Here is a 23,965-nt window from a genome sequence, read left to right as displayed (position 1 = left end):
AGCTGCGAACTCTTTCAATGCTTTCTGCAACGTGGAACAACATCATTCAGGATTGTTTGATAGTGAGTTGATACACGCAACACTCTTTTGGCACGCCAGATCTGCCCCAGTGAGCTTACAGCTGGCCTCGTGAATGCCGCCAGCCTATTTATTTAGCGAGCTCGGCATCCACACCGCGAAGTCCTATGAACAGTCAATCATTCTGAGAAGCAGATCCAAATACTTCCGTTTGGTATTCCCCGTTCCCACTAACAGCACTCAGCAAATAGCTGCTTCTTGCCGGAGCCTTTCAAAGTTTATTTCTGACCGATTCTGCAAGAGCCAAGTCATCCTGGGAAAAACAATCACCTGTAAGCCAGTATTGCCGTTCCAGACTCAGGGTCGGTTTAAGGTGCAAGCGACACAAGTCACAGCTTGGAGAGTCAGGCTGAGATGGCTGCCACTACCGTAAGAGTTCCATTCTTGACACATCACAATTAGGTGTGGCCGCTTGGGGCGCCATGCTGAAAAGGCCGCCAGGAATGGTCGACTGCATTATGTATGCACCGAGGGTGTCACAACTACATTGGTGTCCAAAATTAAAGCAACAAATTGCTGCCGGCCGAAGTGGCCGTGCGGTTAAAGGCGCTGCAGTCTGGAACCGCAAGACCGCTACGGTCGCAGGTTCGAATCCTGCCTCGGGCATGGATGTTTGTGTTGTCCTTAGGTTAGTTAGGTTTAACTAGTTCTAAGTTCTAGGGGACTAATGACCTCAGCAGTTGAGTCCCATAGTGCTCAGAGCCATTTTTTGAACAAATTGCTATTTCCCCGTCCTGTGTGTGATTCATAATAAAATCGTACAAACTGTCAACAGATGTCGTTACGATCGTGTCTTGCACGGAAGATGCCATTCCGATCAACAGACAACCACGCCACCAATGACACCAGAGCGGGACGGTTCCATATCCACAATCGCTGTGCACACAGTCACAGACGGTACATTATGGCGCAGAGAAGACGCCTACAGACTTTCTGCTGTGGAGGGCCGTAGGAAGAATGGAAGCAGGAGAATCGCAAACTGATGTGGCCCGATGGTTTAATATGAATCGTTCTGCTGTTTCTGGGGAGAAGCGACAGTTGATACGGACCGAAACTGTATCCCGGAGACCACGACACGGCCAGCTAGGTGTGACAGAGAGTGGACCGTTATTTGGCTGTAAGGGCACGACGGTACAGCCTTACTACTGCACTGCAACTTGCATCTGACCTCGCAGCATCCCCTGGACGTGTTGTATCGAGGCACGCAGTATATAGAAGGCTTCGGCAGAGTGGCCTTTATTGGTGGAGATCTGCTGTCTGTTTGCCTTTGGCGTGTCTTCACAGAAGGAAACATCTTGAGTGGAGCCGTCAACATGTCACATGGGTGGTTGAACGGTGGGCCAATGTCCTTTTCAGAGATGTCCCGATTTGGTCTGGAGAGATATTCTCGACGGATTTTCACCTGCATGGCACGTGGAACACGATTTCGTGACCCAAACATTGTAGAAAGAGACCAATATTCGGGAGAATCCCTAATGGTGTGGGCAGGGATTATGTTGACACTCGAACATGACTCCATAAAGTTGTGCGGGTGAATCAGCCTGATTTAACTGCTGTCTGGTACAGCGAGGAGATTGGGATCTCATGCAAGTTTGCTACGAGATACTGTCGGCCTTATTGATGGACGATAATGCTCGACTCTTTGGGCGCAGGTGGTTAAGGTTCCTTTGGAAACGAAAGGTGTTGCTCGCGTGATGTGGCATGCTCGCTCTTCCGATTTGAATCCTGTAGAGCATGTCTGGGATGCACTAGGGAGACGGGTTGCATCGTGTCGGCATCCACCAACCAATCTCCAACACTTGTGAACAGCTCTGCAGGAAGAATGCGCGTTATTGCCTCAACATGAGATTGATGATATCACTCATAGCATTTCCCGTCGTTGTCAGGCTTATATTTGTGCCAGAGGTGGTCAAACCCCATACTGAGCACATTAACCCGTTGTCAGAATGTGTATACAAGTCCGTTAAGTTGGGAAAAAACGAAGAATATTTTTATCTACCGTTAAGCTTGTCGCAGTTAATTATGTTTCGTATAATTTACAGTGTTTCTACTTTACTATCACCTGTTTATACTGTTTTGTGGCAAAATAAACGCAATCTTGCAAAATTTCCATTTATTGCTTTAAGTTTGGTCACAAGTGTACAGCAAAAAATGAAACGGATGGAAGTGTACGAGGGAAAGAAGGGGATGGGGGAGCTCCATATGACAAGTCTCTTGTGGAAAAATGCTCTCGAACTGGCCCTGCCAAAGCAACACCTCATTTAGAAGTAGTATGAAAAATCCAATCAATCATCTCAGTTGTTGGCAAAAAAATCAATCTGTACACACCAGAAAGAGACATTGGCGTCCACGAGTGGGTAGAACAATTGCCAGCAAAGCTCCGTATGACATCTCATTTCTTTGATTTTTTCGTCGTGACCATTTCACGAGACGTATACAGGAGGGAGTAACATAATTCGCAACTGTTATCGGAACTTAGCCCCGAGGAGTTTTAGTAGTCAGCCTCTCCGTGATGCACGTCGCCTCTCTTGTAGCGTCTGCCACTATGTTTAAGCCGGCCGGTGTGGTCGAGCGGTTCTAGGTGCTTCAGTCTGGAACCGCGCGACCGCTGCGGTCGTAGGTTCGAATCCTGCCTCGGACATGGACGTGTGTGATGTCCTTAGATTAGTTAGGTTTAAGTAGTTCTAAGTCCAGGGGACAGATGACCTCAGATGTTGAGTCCCATAGTGCTCAGAGCCACTTGAACCACTGTGTTGAGAGTCTCTGTAAAGCTCTTGGACTGAGTAAAACGGTTCCGCGATGAAACGCACCGCTCTTTGTACGATCTTCTCTGTCTCTTCTATTAGTGCTACTTGGTAAGAGTCGCAGAATGACTAACAGTACGCGAAACTGTGTTCAACACAAACTTATGTTTCTTTCTTTGTTGGCGACCCTGCATTATTTCTTACGAAGTCAATAACATGAAAATTACAAAAAGAATGAAGTTGTTTGCATCGCAATACGTCAATTACATCCAGAGAAATTGCAAATCGAAATTGACCCTTGAAATGAAATAAACTAGTCGCTATTGCATATCCCGAGATGCAAGCATGAACGTCGCGTTACTCGTAATCTTACTTTACTGTTATCACGAGGGCCGAAAATAATGATAGGGTTTCCAGTCAGAAATATTGATATGTACACTACTGGTCATTGAAATTCCTACACCACGAAGATGACGTGCGACAGACGCGAAATTTAACCGACAGGAAGAAGATGCTGTGATATGCAAATGATTAGCTTTTCAGAGCATTCGCACAAGGTTGGCGCCGGTGGCGACACCTACAACGGCTGTGGTTACTCTTGACGCTGCATCACAGACAGGAGCGCCTGCGATGGTGTACTTAACGACGAACCTGGGTGCACGAATGTCAAACGTAATTTTTTCGGATGAATCCAGGTTCGGTTTACAGCATCATGATGGTCGCATCCGTGTTTGGTGACATCGCGGTGAACGCACATTGGAAGCGTGTATTCGTCATCGCCATACTGGCGTATCACCCGGCGTGATGGTATGGGGTGCCATTAGCTACACGTCTCGGTTACCTCTTGTTCGCATTGACGGCACTTTGAACAGTGGACGTTACATTTCAGATGTGTCACGACCTGTGGTGATGGAGTTATGGATGTGTCGAAAGTGCGTTCGTGGCTGCGACAGTTTAATGAAGGCAGAACATCGTGTGACAACAAACCGAGACAATCTCGGACTCGCACAAGCCGGTCTGACGACATGATCAAGAAAGTGGAGAGAATTGTTTTGGGGGATCGCCGAATGACTGTTGAACAGATCGCCTCCAGAGTTGGCATTTCTGTGGGTTCTGTGCACACAATCCTGCATGACGACCTGAAAATGCGAAGAGTGTCATCCAGGTGGGTGTCACGAATGCTGACGGACGACCACATGGCTGCCCGTGTGGCATGTTGCCAAGCAATGTTGACGCGCAACGACAGCATGAATGGGACTTTCTATTCGTCGATTGTGACAATGGATGAGACGTGGATGCCATTTTTCAATCCAGAAACAAAGCGCCAGTCAGCTCAATGGAAGCACACAGATTCACTGCCACCAAAAAAATTTCGGGTAACCGCCAGTGCTGAAAAAATGATGGTGTCCATGTTCTGGGACAGTGAGGGCGTAATCCTTACCCATTGCGTTCCAAAGGGCACTACGGTAACAGGTGCATCCTACGAAAACGTTTTGAAGAACAAATTACTTCCTGCACTGCAACAGAAACGTCCGGGAAGGGCTGCGCGTGTGCTGTTTCACCAAGACAACGCACCCGCACATCGAGCTAACGTTACGCAACATTGAAGTGATTCCTCATGCTCCCTACTCACTTGACCTGGCTCCTAGTGACTTTTGGCTTTTTCCAACAATGGAAGACACTCTCCGTGGCCGCACATTCACCAGCCGTGCTGCTATTGCCTCAGCGATTTTCCAGTGGTCAAAACAGACTCCTAAAGAAGCCTTCGCCGCTGCCATGGAATCATGGCGTCAGCGTTGTGAAAAATGTGTACGTCTGCAGGGCGATTACGTCGAGAAGTAACGCCAGTTTCATCGATTTCGGGTGAGTAGTTAATTAGAAAAAAAATTGGAGGCCTTAGAACTTGAATGCACCTCGTATATGTGTCTGGCATCTGCTTATTCTATGTCTCATGTTGTCATTCCAATTTAGTCGACTCCGGATGGTTAGTATTAGATATTTTACAATTGTTATTGTTTCCAGTAATTTGTCGCCAACAGTACAAACGAACACTAATGAACCTCTTCGCCCGTTTATGCGCAGTGTGTGTGTTGACGTTGACGATCAACTGCCAGTACACGGACCAATCGTTGATCCTGTGCAGGTCTTTCTGCAATTCGCGACAGTCGTCCAGCAGAGCTACCTTCATTCATATCTGGAGGTAATTTCCTGGGTGGGTCGATTTTAACGCCGACTCCGCACCACGCTGTTACTTGGCGGCAATTTTCGCATAAGAAATTTCACATTGTCGGAATGTTCGATCACGGAATCTCTATCACAATACATTTAACCGACAGACCCACGTTGGGCTGGCTGTTGAGACACTTGTCCCACTGTGACCCAAGGCTGTGAATGGCTCTCTCATAAAATTCCCGGGGCTGCGAAGTTAACCAGTTCCTCACGTACAGCTGGACATCGTCGTCCGAGGTGAATCATTTGCCCCTCAGAGCCATTTTGAAGCGACCAAGATGGCCCCCTTCTGTTTCACTTTCTGCAGCATGGGACAACAGTGAACGCCCAGCGTTATTGGCAAACCTTGACCACCCTTCGCCAAGCGACCAAATCAAAACGACCAGGAAATCTCACCCGTGGGTTCATTCTGCTCCACGACAATGCAAAGCCACATACGACCAACACAGTCGCAACACTCCTGCAGAAGTTCAAATTGGAGGTTCTCGGCCACCCTCCATACAGTTCGGACCTCTCTCTCTCTGTGATTGTGAAGCCATTTTTAGCAAAAATGGCAGGCTCACTTGTAAGGTGTCCAGCAAATCCAACACCTTCCATGAAAATCCTGTAAGGTGTCAGGCATATCCAACACCTTCCATGAAAACCCTGACATGATAGCAAATCCGGCAATATGTCACATAGCTCGGAATAATTCCTGACATTAAATTAACCAAAGTAATACGGTCAACGAGTGAGGAAATGGAATACCACAGACTAATACAAGAACTCCTAAATGGATGTCATACCTTCCCACCGTGAAACAGACGCAGTTCCAAGGGGAGAAACGAAAAGCCGAGAGCAGAGCCGTGTAGGCTAGAAGGTCCTATGATAAGAGCAGGACAATGGGACACCCACATCGCCGGCTGACCGATGGAAGGTCCATCCCCCAGACCATGTTAAAAGTGCTCCAGAAGAACAGTATAGATCTTACGATAACACTAAAAGGGCGACACCAGCTGCAAGTTTTAGCGTGAGACTATACGTGTCTCTGTTATGTAGCAAACATTAAAAACATTTCCCCACCACGAAAAGTGGATAGACAGAATTTTTGTAGGCGGAGCTTAAGGTTAACATTGAGACGCTGATTGGTCAGTTGAAAGCACAGCCAGATACATTTTTCTTAAACCAACTTCGGTAAACAGTAGTAAGGATAAGTTCGAGAGAGTTGCTACCGAGACGGCGAGGTGTGTGGAGCTGCACCTCCCGCCGCCCCTGACGCTGCCTAACCAACGACAAGGTAACAAATGCACGTGATGCCACATAAGAGCGCATAAGGCTTCACTCAGAACTGCAGAAGTGTCATCTGTTACATCCCCTTTTTACGTAATACTAGTGTCGATCGTCAATTAAATGTCGTGGTATTCACATTTGCTATTTGAAGTTAAAATCTGAAATACGATGATTTTTCTGTTGTATAATTATTGAGAAGCCACATCAGCCACTGTAATTTATGACAAGTTAAATTAGTAATTAAAGATAATTGAGGGTCACTGTACACCATTTTTGATAGTTTTCTCTTTTATGAAACTTAATTTTAACCTAGATTATAGATGTGATATGGCATAGGTCATCCTTCGATCTATTATAGAACTTGGAAACCCATTCAGGGAATATTCGTTCACATTTTTGTTGAATGCAGTTGGTTTTTATCATAAAATTAAAATATTTCCTTTTATCAATAGTGCAGTTTATAAACGATGTTTTGTGAGTAGAATAAAATTTCCAATGGTAAACTTAACTGCTTTTTCGACGTTATTTTCCCAGCTAACTAAAAATAGGAAAGCCTTGAACCCCTTCCACTAAATTTAGTTAGTATTAACATTCCTTTACAGGAAGTGCAGTGGAGCTGACGCTGAAATCATTAAGTATTTGGTTATATCATCGCTAGTCTCACTGAACTATTCTGAATGCTACATGTCATGTGTGGTCTGACGTCTCCTTACCAGCAACAGGTCTCAGGTTCAAACTAGTCAATTCCCTAAAAAACACTCTCAGAGCGTCGTTGCGCGAAAGTGGTAGGGAGACACCACGCAGAATGTTAGACACTCTTACAAAGAAATAAGTCATGAATATCTTCCAAAATTGCAGCGAATGTGCCAGTCGAAGGTATAATGAGTTGGTCCTTTGATTCGTCTGCAAGAATGATTGCCACAGTTCAGCGTCTTGAACTTTCACAAAAGTTGATAAGCGGTCTCAGTCGTCTTCGATACGAGTCACAGTGCCGTCACACCTGACTTTCCCTGCGTGCAACCAGTCGGTCTCCAGATTCGAGTGGCAGTAGCTTCTCCCCCCGGCAAGACCGGGTTGGCAGAGCCGGCACCAACACCGGAACGACACAGGGAGGTGTCAGGCGGAACAGCGGGCTGTTCCAGACTGGGTGGTGCCGGCGCTGCCGTGCCGTGCTGTGCTGTGCTGCGCTGCTTCTGCTGCTGTTGCGGCGGCGGCGTCTGCGGCCGGACGCGGGGGCAGGCGACGCCGCGACAAAGCCGGCACATTGTGCGCGCCTCACAATGACGCCCCCGCTGTGTGTGTGTGTAGGGGGGGGGGGGGGGTGCAGGCGTGGGGGAGGGGGCCACCGCCCGACGCCACACCCGCACTGCGCCAGGCGCTCGCCGCTCTACCCTCACCAGCGGCTCTCCTCTGCCTAGACAGGCCGCCCAACTGTAGTCCGATTTATAGTAGTCGGCAATTGACAGCTTGGGGGTAGACTGCTGGCGCCAACAGGGCCGTACCGAGGTCTACATCTACATATATACTCCGCTAGCCACCAAGCGGTGTGTGGCGGAGGGCACAATTCGCGCCAAAGTCATATTTCCCCCCCTCTGTTCCACTCGCGGATCACGCGAGGGAAGAACGACTGTCTGAACGCCTAAAAATAAATAAATAAACTACTTAAACCTAACTAACCTAAGGACATCACACACATCCATGCCTGAGGCAGGATTCGAACCTGCGACCGTAGCGGTCCCGCGGTTCCAGACTGTAGCGCCTAGAACCGCTCGGCCACTCTGGCCGGCTGAACGCCTCAGTACGAGCTCTTATTTCCCTTACCTTTGAATGATGATCATTACGCGATTTGAAAGTTGGTGGTAATAATATATGCTCTACATCCTCGGTGAAGATTGGATTTCGGAATTTAGTCAGCAGCCCCTTCTGTTTAGCGCGTCGTCTATCTGCAAGTGTGGCCCACTTCAAACTTTCTATGAGATTTGTAACGCTCTCGCGATTGCTAAATGTACCAGTCACGAATCTTGCCGCTCTTCTTTGGACCTTCTCAATCTCTTGAATCAGACCCAACTGGTAAGGGTCCCATACAGACGAACAATAGTCCAATACTGGACGAACTAATGTACTGTAAGCTATTTCCTTTGCTGAAGGACTGCATCGGTTCAGGATTCTACAAATAAACCGCAATATAGAGTTCGCCTTACCCGTTACTAGTGTAATCTGATCATTCCATTTGAGATCATTTCGAGTAGTCACGCCCAGATACTCGACGGATGTTACCGCTTTCAAAGACAGGGCATTTATTTTGTACTCGTACATTAATGGGGATTTTGGCCTTGTTATACGCAGTAGGTTACTCTTACTAATATTGAGAGATAACTGCCAGTCATTACACCACGCATTTATTTTCTGTAAATCCTCATTGATTTTTTATGTCGAGGCAAGATAGGCCGCTGGCAAGGGCACATGCACACAGGAGATGGAAACCCTGACCGAAAAAAAGTGTTAGAAAAACGGTTTGGGAATTCAGTAAGTGGAGGGTGTGATTTCTCTTTCGTAAAGAATAACCAATCTCAATTGTAGCCGGCCGCGGTGGCCGTGCGGTTCTAGCGCTGCAGTCTGGAACCGCGGGACTGCTACGGTCGCAGGTTCGAACCCTGCCTCGGGCATGGGTGTGTATGATGTCCTTAGGTTAGTTAGGTTTAAGTAGTTCTAAGTTCTAGGGGACTTATAACCTAAGATGTTGAGTCCCATAGTGCTCAGAGCCATTTGAACCAGCCAATCACAATTGTAATTTTATTTCAATGCAAGATGCATTTCGAGCCCTGGGGGCTCATCTTCAGGTGCTTTGAAGTCTACATTGTAATATATCATTGCAGTCTTATCAGGAGCGGAATTAACCTAAATCTGAAAAAAGACTCGGTGCAAACCAAAATTAACCTATCTTGGAATAGAAGCTTTATGTATATTGTCAAAGCACATGAAGATGGGCCCCTGGGGATCGATATGCATCGTTTAGTGAAATAAAATTATGACTGTGACTGATGGCGGTTGTTCTTTGTTTTACGAAATGTGTTCTGTCTACGAGAAGCCGTCTTTCCCTCGTCTCGCGACCGCAGACGTACGCTATGCGCACAGTATAATTTCTATAGCGTCATCCAAGTAACTTAAAAAAAAAAACTACAACAGATCAAGGGTCTTTAGCTAACATGATTGAATGTGGCGAAGTGCACTTCATTCACACAGCTGCCACCTTCACACCTCGCTTATGCTCAACAATGGATTTCTCCCCGAGACTTCGCTATCGCATCGTTGCATCTCGAAGATTGCCAAGTAGATGCTAAAGCAAATGTGGTATTCTATATCTACATCACTACACTAGAATTCACAGTTAAGTGACTGGCAGAAGGTTCACCGAACCACCTTCAGGCTATTCCTCTCCGTTTCGTTCTCGAATAGTGCGCTGGAAAAATCGATAGTTAAATCCTCCTGTCCGGGTTAGTTATTATTAGGTGATCATTTCTCCGTATGTTGGTGGGTTTCAACAAAATATTTTCGCATTAGAAAGAGAGACCTGGTGGTTGAAAGTTCGTCAAAAGATCTCGCCGCAACGAAAAACGCCTTTGCTTTAATAATTGCTACCCTAACTCGCGTATCGTGTCCGAGACACCCTCTCTCTTATTTCGCAATGTTACAAAACCAGCTGCCTGTCCTTGAACTTTTCCGATGATCTCCGTCAATCCTGTCTGCTAAGGATCCCATACAGCGCAGCAATACACCATAAGAGGACCGACAGGCATAGCGTAGGCACTCTCTTTGGTAGGACTACGGCGTCTGGCAAGTGTTCTGCCAATAAAATGCAGTCTTTAGTTCACCTCCCGCCTCCCCACCCCCCAAGATTATCTATGTGATCCTTGCATTTTAAGTAGTTGATGATTGTAATCGCTAAGTATTTAGTTGAATTCACAGCCTTTAAATTTGTGTTATTTATTGTATAATCGAAATTTAGTTGATTCCTTTTACTATTTATGTGGATATGATCTCACACTTTTCATTAGTTACAGTCAATTGCTACTTTTCGTACCATACACATATCTTGTCTAAATTATTTCCGATTGGCAAATTCACCGAACGCTTACGATTTCTACAGACTTAGGACTGGAGAGAGACGTGACGGTACGAGACGCAAGCAAAAGAGGCGGAGGGCATATGTAATTTACATACCCGTCCCACCAGGACTTCCTGCGCTCCCAAGTTTCGGTTGATTCGACCTATAGGGGTGGCACAGGAAGAGCATCCGGCCAAGCCACCACCACTAACATTCCCAAATGCAGACTTAGCGCCGACCAAAGAGACTGAGAATACATAGAGGGGCTGTAGCATGTTTATTCAGCGCTCCCTGCGGTGACACGCCACACCAGTAGCTGCCATGTTTCGGGAAGTTATTCTGCGGTTATTTTGAAAGTTCATAATTTTTTTCGTAATCGGGCCAGCTACTGATTACAGTACAGATATACGTATAAATCTAGAAAAAAGATTGGAGATTGGTGTAAATATTCTTACATATTAAACAATGGTAAATCCAGGATGCAATATAACAATATTGTGAAAAGAAATTTGCTACTCACCATATAGCGGAGATGCTGAGTCGCAGATACACACAACAAAAAGACTGTCACAATATAAGCTTTCGGTCAACAAGGCTTTTGTCTAAAATAGATGACAGACGGACACACACACACACACAGACACACACACACACACACACACACACACACACACACACACACGCAAACGCAACTTACACACACATGACTCATCTGTGGCATGTAGGATATGTGTGAGTCGCGTTTGTGTGTGTGTGTGTGTGTGTGTGTGTGTGTGTGTGTGTGTGTTGTAATAAAGCTTGTTTCATACAATTTCTTCTACGCATGTGATACTCAGAGAATTTTGTGACGATCGAGTAGCTACCAAAGGCCTCCATCATACCTTTGTAATATTTCCGAAACGTCAGCAGCATACGATCGTAAGATTTTTTTGTGACTGAAAATGCAGACTTAATTGCTGGTTGGAAGGTATGTCGATTACGTCGTTTTTGTAGGATTCAGTTTTTGGCGGTTGCAACAGGCATCAGTCCAATAACTATTTTTTTGCTTTCTGGAAACTAAATGAAGCATGTGAAACTTCCTGGCAGATTAAAACTGTGTGCCCGACCGAGTCTCGAATTCGGGACCTTTGCCTTTCGCGGGCAAGTGCTCTACCAACTGAGCTACCGAAGCACGACTCACGCCCGGTACTCACAGCTTTACTTCTGCCAGTACCTCGTCTCTTACCTTCCAAACTTTACAGAAGCTCTCTTGCGAACCTTGCAGAACTAGCACTCTTGAAAGAAAGGATATTGCGGAGACATGGCTTAGCCACAGCCTGGGGGATGTTTCCAGAGTGAGATTTTCACTCTGCAGCGGAGTGTGCGCTGATATGAAACTTCCTGGAAGGTAGGAGACGAGGTACTGGCAGAAGCTGTGAGTACCAGGCGTGAGTCTTGCTTCGGTAGCTCAGTTGGTAGAGCACTTGCCCGCAAAAGGCAAAGGTCCCGAGTTCGAGTCTCGGTCGGGCACACAGTTTTAATCTGCCAGGAAGTTTCATATCAGCGCACACTCCGCTGCAGAGTGAAAATCTCATTCTGGTAAATGAAGCATGTGTTCATATCAGAAAGTATGGATTATAGGTGGAAAGGTCTGTAATTCTCTGTGAGCAGATAGGTCTTTGTTTTATATGCAAAGTATAAAGAAAAAATTACACTGTGAATCATCCTGGTACGATTTTATATAGGGATAGCCGTTTTTCAATGTTTGGTTCGACAGCAGGTAGCACATATATTTTAAATTGTGATTTCCGATAATCGCGTAGATAAGATATACTGTGCAAAGTGTAAATTAATTTAATACTGAACCTTGTGAAGGGGTAGTGATAGGGGCTGAATTGACATATTGGACGCCTGCCTACCCCTGTACCTCCCCCACCTCCGTTTCACCATATGTTGGTTATGGTGAGACTGACCTGTAGCAAAGCCTAATGTTTACGTTCACCGCTCCTTTAACCGTACATTATATTTAATAAAGTTTTCGTCATAAAAACTATAACAGAAAGGTAAATTCAGGGAATATATATTTGCTAATGGGCAAGTTTCCAAGGGTTTTGATGAAATTATTCATATATATCATAAATAAAATACGAAAAATGTAAGGGGCTGGTCTACCACATAACTTTGAAAACTTTGGCGCTATATGTAACTACATATAAGTAGCGTAATATGATTCATGAGAAAGACAAGGTAGTATGTTCGCTGTTATTTGAATAAGCTAACGATCAATCAAAAAGTTCATTGTATAATCTATTGCCTGCGTGGCTTATATCGTAATATACCTGCCGCGTGGTGTGGTGTCTCCCTGCTCAGTGCAACACAGCTTTTGCTTTGAATGTGATATGAATGATGCAAAAATCGAAATTAAAGCTGTCATTCTGTAGAACGTTCGTGTCTGCAATGACTGTTATTCTTCAAAAGCTGCAGCAAAAAGTGTACTAAAATACACGAAGACGGATCCTAAACTGCATTTTACAGGTCGTATCTTTTACTTGCAAATGATTTCCACCCGAGGTTACAATATTGAAAGGAAAGTTACTTACATTGCCAAGAGCCGGTGTATATAATGTGTTAGTGTGCTATACTCAGAGGTAATATCGTTAATAAACGCTAACAGTTGGATTTCGTAATGTCCTTGCGGAGCGTCACATGCCACGCCCCTTCTTTTGTTCAGTTTGTTCACTCAGGTCGTGATGTTGCTTCTCTATGGTATTCTATATTTTTGGTGCCGACGCCGTGACGTCATCCACATGAATACCAAAAGGAATCCGGCAAATTATCGGTTACACGATAAATCGTACAAATCTGTAGGCTTTGAATTCAACTAGATACCAATAACTTCATTGGAACGATCACATAGATAGCGTCGTCGCGAAAGTGAACCAAAAACTGCAGTTTGTTGGCAGAACATTAGAAGATGCAACCGGCCTACTAAAGAGACTGCACACACTACACTTGTTCGCCCTCTGCCAGAGTATTGCTGCACGGTGTGGGAATCTCATCAGACAGGATTCCCGGAGGACATCGAGGAAGTTTAACCCTTTCATGCCCTCTGGCCACAATCATGTACATTACTTTCTACAGTGTCTTAGCTGCAACAGAAGTGAAAACCTGAGGTACACGTTTTGTGGATGTTCAGTCTTTTCATTATGCACAAGTACTATCAACTGTTGGGCATCACTATGAAAATATCAGCAAGTCAATGTAGCTCTGCACAGCAGTTCGTGACCATCGGAAAATATGTATGTGGTTGGTTCAGGATATTCCACTGTGTAATTGAGTGATATGTTGTTATTTTGTATGGAAAATTATTCAATGGTCATTTTACTATTTATTACAATAGAAAATATTTCATAATTAATTATTTTAATCCATAAAATGAAGCCAAGTGTACAAAGTATATTTTGAAAATCGGTACATATTTTTGGATAAATCTTGCATCTAAAATCATTAAAAAATCATCTAAGGGCATTACCATATAAAGAAAAATTTTCTTTCCTCCAGAAAAAATATCTAGTCTGAAAAGGTTAAAGAAGGGCACCTCATTTCGAATTATATTGAAATAGGGAAGAGAGTATCACGGATGGGATACGTGCGTCGGGATGGCAATGATAGAAACTACGGCGTTTTTCGTTGCTGCCGGAAAACGAAATTTCAGCCTCCGAAAGGGAAAATATTTTGTTAATACCAACTAAATGATCATTATAATAAAATAGGAGAAAACAGAGCTCGCGCGCAAAGGTTTTGGGCTTTGTTTTTTTCAATTGCTATTCGAGAGTGGAGCGATAGAGAAATAGGTTGAAGGTGGTTCGATTTACCCTCTACCAAGCTTTTAATTTTAAACTGGAGAGCGGTCACGTACATGTAGATACGAGATATAGCCCGGAAAAAGAAGAAGAAAATAAGAGCTTAAATGGGAGCATGCTACCGAAATCTCCTTGCAAGTTAAAGGGAGGATGTTAAGACGTCGTGCGAATGTCCAACGGGGTGTCTTTCCTTGACAAAGCCATAGCTCAACCCGGGCAGGAGATAGCCACACGTGCTGCTTCTTGGGATTTCAGATTTTGCCTTAAACTCTATACTTCGCTAACGTGGCACCAAATGACTTCTTCCTCTTCCTCTAATGCCAGCAGTGACGTAGGATCGTTCATAGGCTATTTGACAGTACGGTTTTAGTAACGTCGAGGAAGCTGTTGTAAATGATTATAAGGTACCTGATCTCAAGTTTGAAAGCGGTAGTAAATAAAGAAGTATTAAATAACATCTCATGGAGGTTTGTCTAGGACGTTTCTTTGAAGTTAATACCTTATGTCTGTTACGAGTTTAATAGTGAGAAAATAAAAAAAAAAGCCTTTCTGCAAACTTAATGCACAGCGAACAAAAAGCGGTTCTCAATTACGGAAAGATCCGTTGTCGAACGTGGTTTTTGGTAATCAATAATAAAAAACTATTCCAATGCGTTCAATAGTTTTTCGACATGTTACGCGACTATAGTAAAACTGTATACACGTTTCACTTTATTTCAAAGTAACAGTGCGGTTTTCCTTGTAAGTCTGTTTTGCCAAGATCGTAAACAATTCTCATGTTTTGAATTACTCCTATGAAACAGTATTAAATTACAATTATTAATCACGATTTTTTATTTTCTACTTAATTTCTAATGTAATTCTACACGTAGATGTTCGATTTCAGTACACCGCACCTTCGCTGACGAATATATTTTCATTTTCAAATTGTGTACACACATTTACACCTCGTGTATTTAGTTTTGACGTTGCAGGATGTGACTTTTTGTGGTTGTGGAAACGAAAGACGATCGCGTCCCGCAACAAAAAAATAGTATACGCTATGTGGAAACACTGTGCTGCTATTGGTAAGTATTTCTGAATATCCTACAATTGTAATAATCTTATCTGCATAACAGTGTTTGTGTGAGATGGTTTTGAGCTGTCCTGATTAGATGCATTCCAGTTTCTTTTAGTTGCGTACTGAACCGACTGTATCCAAGTGCAACGTGCTTTCTAGGAAAATGACAATTCAATTACAATTAAATGAAAACCCTTAGTCGCTTACAGCAGACGTGGACATAAGTCAATGGGGACAGATGAAAATGTGTACCCCGACCGGGACTCGAACCCGGGATCTCCTGCTTACATGGCAAACGCTCTATTCTTTTTTTTTTTTTTTTTTTTTTGCATTTTGTTCGTTGTTGATCGATGTGTTTGGTCGTTGCGGACGACACAATGACATCCGTTCAAGTCCGTTTGTTGATACTTCCACTCAGTTTTTTTATTACAGAGGCCAACCGGCGCTCTGACCGAACACGCTGAGCTACCGTGCCGGCGAGCCACCGAGGACACAGAGGATAGCGCGACTGCAGCGATTTATCTCTGGCACGCCTCCCGCGAAACCCACATTCTCAACTTATTGTCCCGCACTACAGTCGTAGTGCCCCCCGCCCATTACACGCGTTATTCTCGGCGGGTTTCCGATTCCCGTAAGAGTTCGGGCACTGTTTGTGCATCTGCACAGAAGAAGAAGATGGTCAAGTGGCCGGTTAGCCTCAACTATATGTATACTAAGATACCATCTTAGTATATAAAGGACCATTGGTTATGTGATTTGTATGAAATAATATTTTGTAAGGTTCATTTTGTACCTGATCTTAGGCACTGCAGTCTTCACGTGAGCTACACTGCTAAGGTTGGTTGGTTTAAGGATCAAAGGGACCAAACTGCAGATACACTGCTAAGGAGTATTTTGTTTTTTACGGTGTATCGTGGTTCTGCGTAGGTAGTGGTTTTTGACGACACTGTCATAACTGTTTCACTTTACTCCTCACAGATGTATGTATTCGTTATTACGTAACAGCAGTCTCCACTTGAGCTTATACAATACTACATTCAGTATTTACTACAAATATTTCATTTAAATTCGTAATGTGTATCGTGGTCTGCATTACAGCTGTAGAGCTCTCGGTTCGATAGCTTTCAGAGAAATATTTCTTTTATTAACACGTTGCTGATTACAACAGTTGTAATTCGAAATATTTCTTCGATTTGTAGTAAATTTTCTTAATCAAAACTGTCTATCTTATGTACGTTTTCAAAAATGGAGTCATAGTCACCATGTTGTTCAAGTCATTCGGCACATGTTCACTACGTCGCTGGTCAAAGCCGACGGCTACTATACTAATTTCCTCTCCATCACGGGAAAGTTTTATTCTGGACGAGCATATTAAAATACCCTCACGTAGAAGACGAAATCGAATGAATCTTTTTGAAAGACCGCGTGTGTATGCGTCACCCCCGCCAAAGTGCTTCTGACACATACGCTGCATTTCTTGGTGAATACATAGCTTTTAAACTTCCGAGAAATATTAGAACGCTGCTGAAATCTTGGGTGCTAGACGTAGCGTAGACGTGTTCGGAGGCTGACTCAAGGGCTGAGACGCCCTGACGGCTGTGTCCAGCCGAATCAGTCGCGGGTTCCGGCCGTAATTTGGCGAAACGCTCCGGTGATGACGTCAGCCGCAGCTACCGTGACGTCACAAGGGCTAATTGCAGGGACCTTGCTCTGTGCTAACTACCGGGGCATCGGGGGCTTGGTCATTAGCTGTGCCAGTTCCCCCCGTTTGATTGTGGGCCGAGCAGCTAGGAACCGCAGCTTAGCTTGCTTTCGCAAGACGGTTTCGTCGACGGAGGGAGCGCCAAGTGAAAGTCAGCGTGTGCGAGCATGTTGAACCAGTTGTCGGGAGAGCGCTCGGGCAGTTTGTTGGATGGGTCACTGATTTGGCGGAGGGGACCAAACGGCGAGGTCATAGGTCTCATCGGATTAGGGGAGGATGGGGAAGGAAGTCGGCTATGCCCTTTCAAAGGAACCATCGCGGCATCTGCCTGATGCGATTTGGGGAAATCACGGAAAACCTAAATCAGAATGGCCAGATGGCCGGACGCGAGTTTGAACCGTCGTCGCCGTGCGGGGTAGCCGCGCGGTGTATGGCGTCTTGTCACGGTTCGCGCAGCCGGCCGCTGTGGTAGAGCGGTTCTAGGCGCTTCATTCCGGAACGACGCGGCTGCAACTATCGCAGGTTCGAATCCTGCCTCGGGCATGGATGTGTGTGATGTCCTTAGGTTAGTTAGGTTTAAGTAGTTCTAAGTCTAGGGGACTTATGACCTCAGATGTTAAGTGCCATAGCGCTTAGAGCCATTTGAACCATTATTTGAAGGGTTCGGCTTCCCCCGTCGGAGGTACGAGTCCTCCCTCGGGCACGGATGTGTGTTGTCCCTAGTGTAAGTTAGTGGTGTGCAAGTCTAGAGACCGATGACCTCAGCAGTTTGGTCCCGTAAGAACTTATCACAAAATAGAAATGAAGCGTCGTCCTCACGAATGTCTTGGGCAGCGACGTGGGTTATGGCAGCAGGGACGCGTGCACTAAATGTCGTTTTTGTGGTGTTGACGCAGTTTTGGGAGAGGAGGACAACTGAGAAAGAGAAGAAGAAAAGGGGAGGAAGGAGGCCGATGGAGAAGAAATAGTGGCAAGAAGGAGACAGGAAAGTATAGGAAGAAACTAAGTTGCAACTGAGTACACGGTTTGCCTCGTGTTTTGCAACGCTGCCATAACCCCTACCTCTCCTTGGCACGGAGATACATGTGTTTGGTTTTGAACTAGCAGATGGAGCCACTCCTGTTGTGCCAAGTAAGTCAATGCGTTTATTTTTTTGTTTATTACGGATTTATGTGGATCGGCAATCGAATAATGAAAATAGAATCCCATTATTATGGAAAGCAAATCTGCTTTTGGATGTTGGTTTTCCATGTTTTGAATTTTATCAGACGAAAAAGAATTATTGAAATGTATACTTTATACCTTTTACATCATTGTAACTATTAACTGACAATGAGGATAAAACAAGACATAGAAACATGTTGACAGCGTGGGTGAGTGTGGGAGGGAGTGGGGGTTGGGGGGATTGGTGGCAGTGGGCGAGGGGAGAGAAAGGAAATAGTAGTATTTGACATGAATGCCAGTGTGCTCACCGCAGATGAATCACTAGCTGAAGACTTGTAGCAGCCGGGTTATTACTCAGTCTGATGACTTACAATATAAAATGTTCTCTCTGTCTCTCTCTCTCATTCTCTTTGTGTGTGTCGACACGTCTAACTCATTGTTTGTTGATTGCTCACTTTACAAGAGGACATCCCTCAAGCATCCATTGATATAGTCGTTGCAAAAGAGACGAAAGGGAAAATGAGAAGCATTGCAATGAATTAGTACAGAAAGAAGAAGACTACTTCGATTGTGCGATACATGATGAACATTACACACCACTAAATGTAAAGTAACCCACATCTGTAATACAGACCTCGTTTGCATGGGCTATTAAAAAACATAGCATTGGTTACAAAGTGCAATTCCTTAGATGTGATAAACCAATGGGAAAGAGAAAAAAAAAGTCCTCTCATCATAGGACGTGGATTCCAGCACCAGTTTTCTTTTTGTAAGAATAGGAATTAAAATGTGAAAACCAGAGGATAGCTAAATTATTCGTAGCGGATTATCAAAAGAAAAAGTTCCTTAAAATTTTTTTCCTATTTTTAGCAGTGTCTTAGGAAACAGCTGTGCTACATTTATTAAATTCATTCGCAATTGCAGAGCCCTTCTGACATTAGTTGCAAGAGGTATGAAGATAGTACTTATTTGTGACACATGAAAATCTGAGCCGGGACGGAACTCGAAGCCGGATTTCCGACTTGTTGAGAGCGGTCGCCTTAACCCCTTCAGAAGCGTGGATCGGATAGCCAAATGGCTACAGCAACCGCTCGCAACAAGCGAGAAATCCGGTTTCGAGGCTCGACCTAGCACAAAGTTTCATGTGTCATCAGTACGTAATATCTTCACATCTAATACAGTTAATGTGAGCAAGATTTCTCAATTGCGAATAAATTGTATATTTTTAAAATTAGTTAAGAATTTGTAAAGAACCTTTTTGTTAGTAAGATGAGACAAGAGTTTAGAAAGAGAAAAGTATGCTCATTTACTCACAAAAACATAGTTTTATACTGAAAACATCATTACTTTTAATAGAACTCTGACATACCAGAGACGTTAGAGACCACTGAAAATATAAACTATTACCACAGATTGTTCTTTCTGATACCGGAAAAACTTATATTTTGTCATTGACGGTGGTGTGAAAGAAACTGGACGTCGAGTGGTTGAATACAAAGACTACTACTAATGAGGATTTTTTTCTAACAATGGAAGTCAAATAAGACCTGACTGTGAAAATCCGAAATAGATAAGAAATACGGATACTGCAAATTTGCATAAAGAATACCCGAGTCGGTGAGCTGAAGGATCTTAGAAATGTTTGAAACGAATCACGTTTCTTAGTGATTTTAAGGTAACGCTGAACAAAAATATATTGGAAACGTGGGGGAGAAACGAAGCCAAAAATGCAGTATTGAAAGTTCATGCCCATTCGTGTCGTTTACCAATTGTAACATTGATTTGTTAACATTGCCCTCAGGAACAAAAAACTGAACGGTGACAATTTCGGAATTAGTTTTGGAAATGTTGTTCCAAGTTTTCGTGAGAGACTAGAACATGACTATTTTTATAATCTCAACGAAAGGACTTTCGGTAGATATAAAAATGTTCAAATGTGTGTGAATTCCTAACGGACCAAACTGCTGAGGTCATCGGTCCTAAGAACAACACACACACACACACACACACACACACACACACACACACACACACATGCCTGAGCGAGGAGTCGAACCTCCGGTGGGAGGGACCGTGCAGTCCGTGACATGGCGGCTCTAACCACGTTGCCACTTCGCGCGGCGCGGTAGATATAGAGAATGAGGGATCCAAATAACAAGAATAAACTGGAAGTTCACGATTACAGGCAAAAACGAAAAACGAAATAAAACATATTGAATAAAGAGTAAAAGGATATGGACTAGTTGTTACGCAACGGCTAACAGGGTCAATAACATGGAGATTTTAATTGCTGGGTAACTCAGTTTATTTACAGACTAGTTCATGCTTTGCTGATATACGGTAAAAACATCTATCGCAAATATTGCGTTCTCGACTGTTGGCAGTAACGTCATTAACACGATTGCTTTAGAGTACCGGTACTCTACAGGGAAGCTAACAGAAACATTCTTGGAACAGGCAGCGTCAGCCAGTCGAGAGAAATCATTAACTTGATGGAACTACGACTCTTCGACTCTTCCCTCTACACACTCCATTCCCCACCACACACCCGCTTCCTCCCACTCCACACCCGCTCCGCAACCTCCCCCTCCCTTCCTTCACTCCTTTTAAAGCAAACATACGCTCTTGTCTGTTTTCAATATTTCGTGCCAGCCTTTCTGTCTGCCAACTCGGGCAAAATGACACAGATATGCCTACACATAATCAGGAGATTCCACGAGTCACGTAAAGTTTAAAAAATGACGAGTTGGTTGATGGAATCATTTGATTTTTTCCCAATATTTGCCTTTCAGACTAATGGATGAGCAACAGCACTCCTATATAATTCTGACTCGTAAAGTAACAGCGTTACACGAGAACTCAACATATGAGAACTTTATTCGTCGCAGCGAAATTCAGGGACAGTATGTTGTCTAGGGCGAAGTCACATCGCCTCGAATAGAGTACTCGATATTTTCATCGCCAACTTTGCCAGGGCGATCGATGAGACCGTTTTATCCAGCTGAAAATATGATAACAGTTTACAAGACGCGTATACGATCACAGCCAGCGAGGTAAAAAGAGCATATTGTTCTCTCGCTGTATCTAGTCTTACGCCATTAACATCAAGAGATAATACAGAAGTTAAAATTGCTGCCGGCCGGTGTGGCCGTGCGGTTCTAGGCGTTTCAATCTGGAACCGCGTGACCGCTACGGTTGCAGGTTCGAATCCCGCCTCGGGCATGGATGTGTGTGACGTCCTTAGGTTAGTTAGGTTTAAGTAGTTCTAAGTTGTAGGGGACTAATGACCTCAGATGTTAAGTCCCATAGTGCTCAGAGCCATTTGAACCACTTTTTTTTTTTTCAAATTGCTAACAGCTCGTTTTGTTTAACAGCCTTGCAAATGAAGGCGACTGACAGGGCTACAGAATTCTGTCTTCATTTCTTTTAACTGGTTACTCTAAACACAATAAACAAATGAAAAGTAGTTTCAAAACTATGTTGTACAAATCAGGATTTTCATGTATTTCGCCCATTTCGTGCCCCACTCGAGACACGGCAGAATCGCCTACTTTGAAGTAAAGGCCGAAAAGTTTCATACGCTACTTACATCTCATAGCATTGTGCTCATCAGGTATCAAAAAGCTTAGACCTTGCAGAAAAAGATCACCACCACGTGACTTGCAAGGCCGCCGTTGACGACAAAAGTCTGGTTCAGGGACTGTATCCTCATTCCATTCATCTTCCTATTCTTCTGCGCCATCCTGTGTGTTGTTGGGCTGTACTGTTATATCTACTATACGCGCAAATAAAGTTGACACTCGGCGCGGTGGCTGATGGGACCGACTCTAAACGAGAAATACCTTTGCCGTCGGTCCCATCAGCCATCGTGCCGATTGTCAACTTCGTATGCGTGAATATACGTATTCTTAGACGTTACTGTAATACTCCACCGCAAGGCACTGGGGACAGGCAGGAAAACCTAAAGCCGATACCTGTAGGTGAGACTTTCCCAAACGGCCGAGACTTATGGCATCAGTAAAGTGTTTTCTTCGTTCGGAGATGGTTGCCCCATTTAAAGCTTGCTGGACAGCAACAGAGGTGTCACCAAGTCTCAAATACCTGGGGCACTTGAGCAAATAATATGCATTCCCGTTACAAACAAGGAATTGTTTGTTATTGGATCGTTGCTTTCATGACAACTCAGGAAGGCAGACAAACACTTTGAAGCAAGTCACAGTGCTGCACATCTTTCTACAGTTCCGACAGCCATCATTGGGAAGCGTCTGAATGAGTGAGTTCTTAGGTTGTATGCTTGTTGCTGCTTAACCGGGAATTTTTGGGCAGTGCAGACTGGAAAATGTCTTCATGCAGTGTCGATCGTTAATTGGATAGGAAATTCAGCACCATAGAGGACAATGAGAAGGGAGGGAGAGATTTAACAAAATTGCCAGAGTGGAGGAGACAGAAAACTACGAGAGCAGTCAGTCAGAGAGAAATCAACAGCGATCAGACAGGAATCTGATAGGAGGACAGGGGCAGTGAGTTTTCCTTCTGTTGACTCAATCTTCAGATTCTGAATCATATCCCTGCGTTCATAACGATGTTTATTATCACTGGAACATAATGTGACGTACACATTTTCGTCCGTTCCTTGTCTAATGAGCCTTCCTTACGGTCCAAAGTTCAAGTCTTCTAGCGTCCGACTGCACTTCCCAGCCTGATCTCAGCCTCCAAATATTTGCTCACACTACCTCTCCGAGATAATATCCGCAGACAATAGACGCCAAACATTGGAATATAACGCCACGCTATACGTGAGGGAGTAGGACACCCGGTACAGAAAAAGAAACGAGTTTAGCTGCCCAGGTTCAAAATGGTTCAAATGGCTCTGAGCACTATGGGACTTAACTTCTGAGGTCATCAGTCCCCTAGAATTAGAACTACTTAAACCTAACTAACCTAAGGACACCACAAACATCCATGCCCGAGGCAGGTTTCGAACCTGCGACCGTAGCAGTCGCGCGGTTCCAGACTGTAGCGCCTAGAACCGAAGCTGCCCAGGGCATCGCCTCCAAGCTACAGAACATGGAAGATTAAAGCTTCCTGCTGTCTTGCTGCAGCCACAGAAACGACGAGGGTCGATAGATGCGTCATGCCTAGATCATGTCTACATGTAATAGTGACTGTTGAATGAGGAGATGAAATGGTCCATTCCTGCCCTACTTACGCAGCTACTAACTCAAATCAGCTGTGATTTTATATTTGTATTGTTGATCCAATAAAACACGTAAATGTTTCCAAGTATTAACCCTTAAATTAATGTCTTCACTTCGACATCATTTGCATATTAGTTTCTATGCCCTTTGAATAGACTGTCCCTGTATCACATTTGAATTCACTGCCTTTTGGCGACCAGCGAGAGACTACTTGAATATCAGTCTCATTTCAATTTACTACATTTTAATGTCCAGTTTGGGGCCATTAGCAATTCAATTAGTCAGTCAGTTTGAATTTATTACACTTTTTGCGTCCAGCAGGGGGCAACCTTATTTATGATTTCTCAAATTTGAATTTATTACATTTTTGACGCCCAGCTTGGCGCCATCTGGATGTCAGTTTTAATTCACTACGTTTTGTTGTTCAGCGTGGAGCAACTCATATCAATTTATCAATTAAATCTTGTTTTACTATATTACCTTAATGAATTCGTCATATGATCAGAAAAAGTGGTGTATTGGTATTATTCTTTACCCTTTTCCTGAACAACTCAAAAAATTGTATTTGCTATAT

General features: G+C 44.1%; 1 protein-coding gene and 1 non-coding gene across 2 annotated transcripts in view; one reads left to right on the top strand and one right to left on the bottom strand.

The window, feature by feature from the left end:
* The window catches only part of LOC124712378 (protein still life, isoforms C/SIF type 2), a 568,005-nt gene that overhangs the window by 356,809 nt on the left and 187,231 nt on the right, over positions 1–23,965 (bottom strand). The window lies entirely within an intron of this gene.
* Positions 11,861–11,935, top strand: Trnal-caa. Its single transcript has one exon. It is a non-coding gene; the product is annotated as a tRNA-Leu (tRNA).

This window comes from Schistocerca piceifrons, chromosome 8 (assembly GCF_021461385.2).
Source record: "Schistocerca piceifrons isolate TAMUIC-IGC-003096 chromosome 8, iqSchPice1.1, whole genome shotgun sequence".
In the NCBI taxonomy this organism is placed as follows: Eukaryota; Metazoa; Arthropoda; class Insecta; order Orthoptera; family Acrididae; genus Schistocerca; species Schistocerca piceifrons.
Note: the sequence above shows the minus strand (reverse complement) of the source record. Positions and strands in the feature narration are given on the sequence as shown.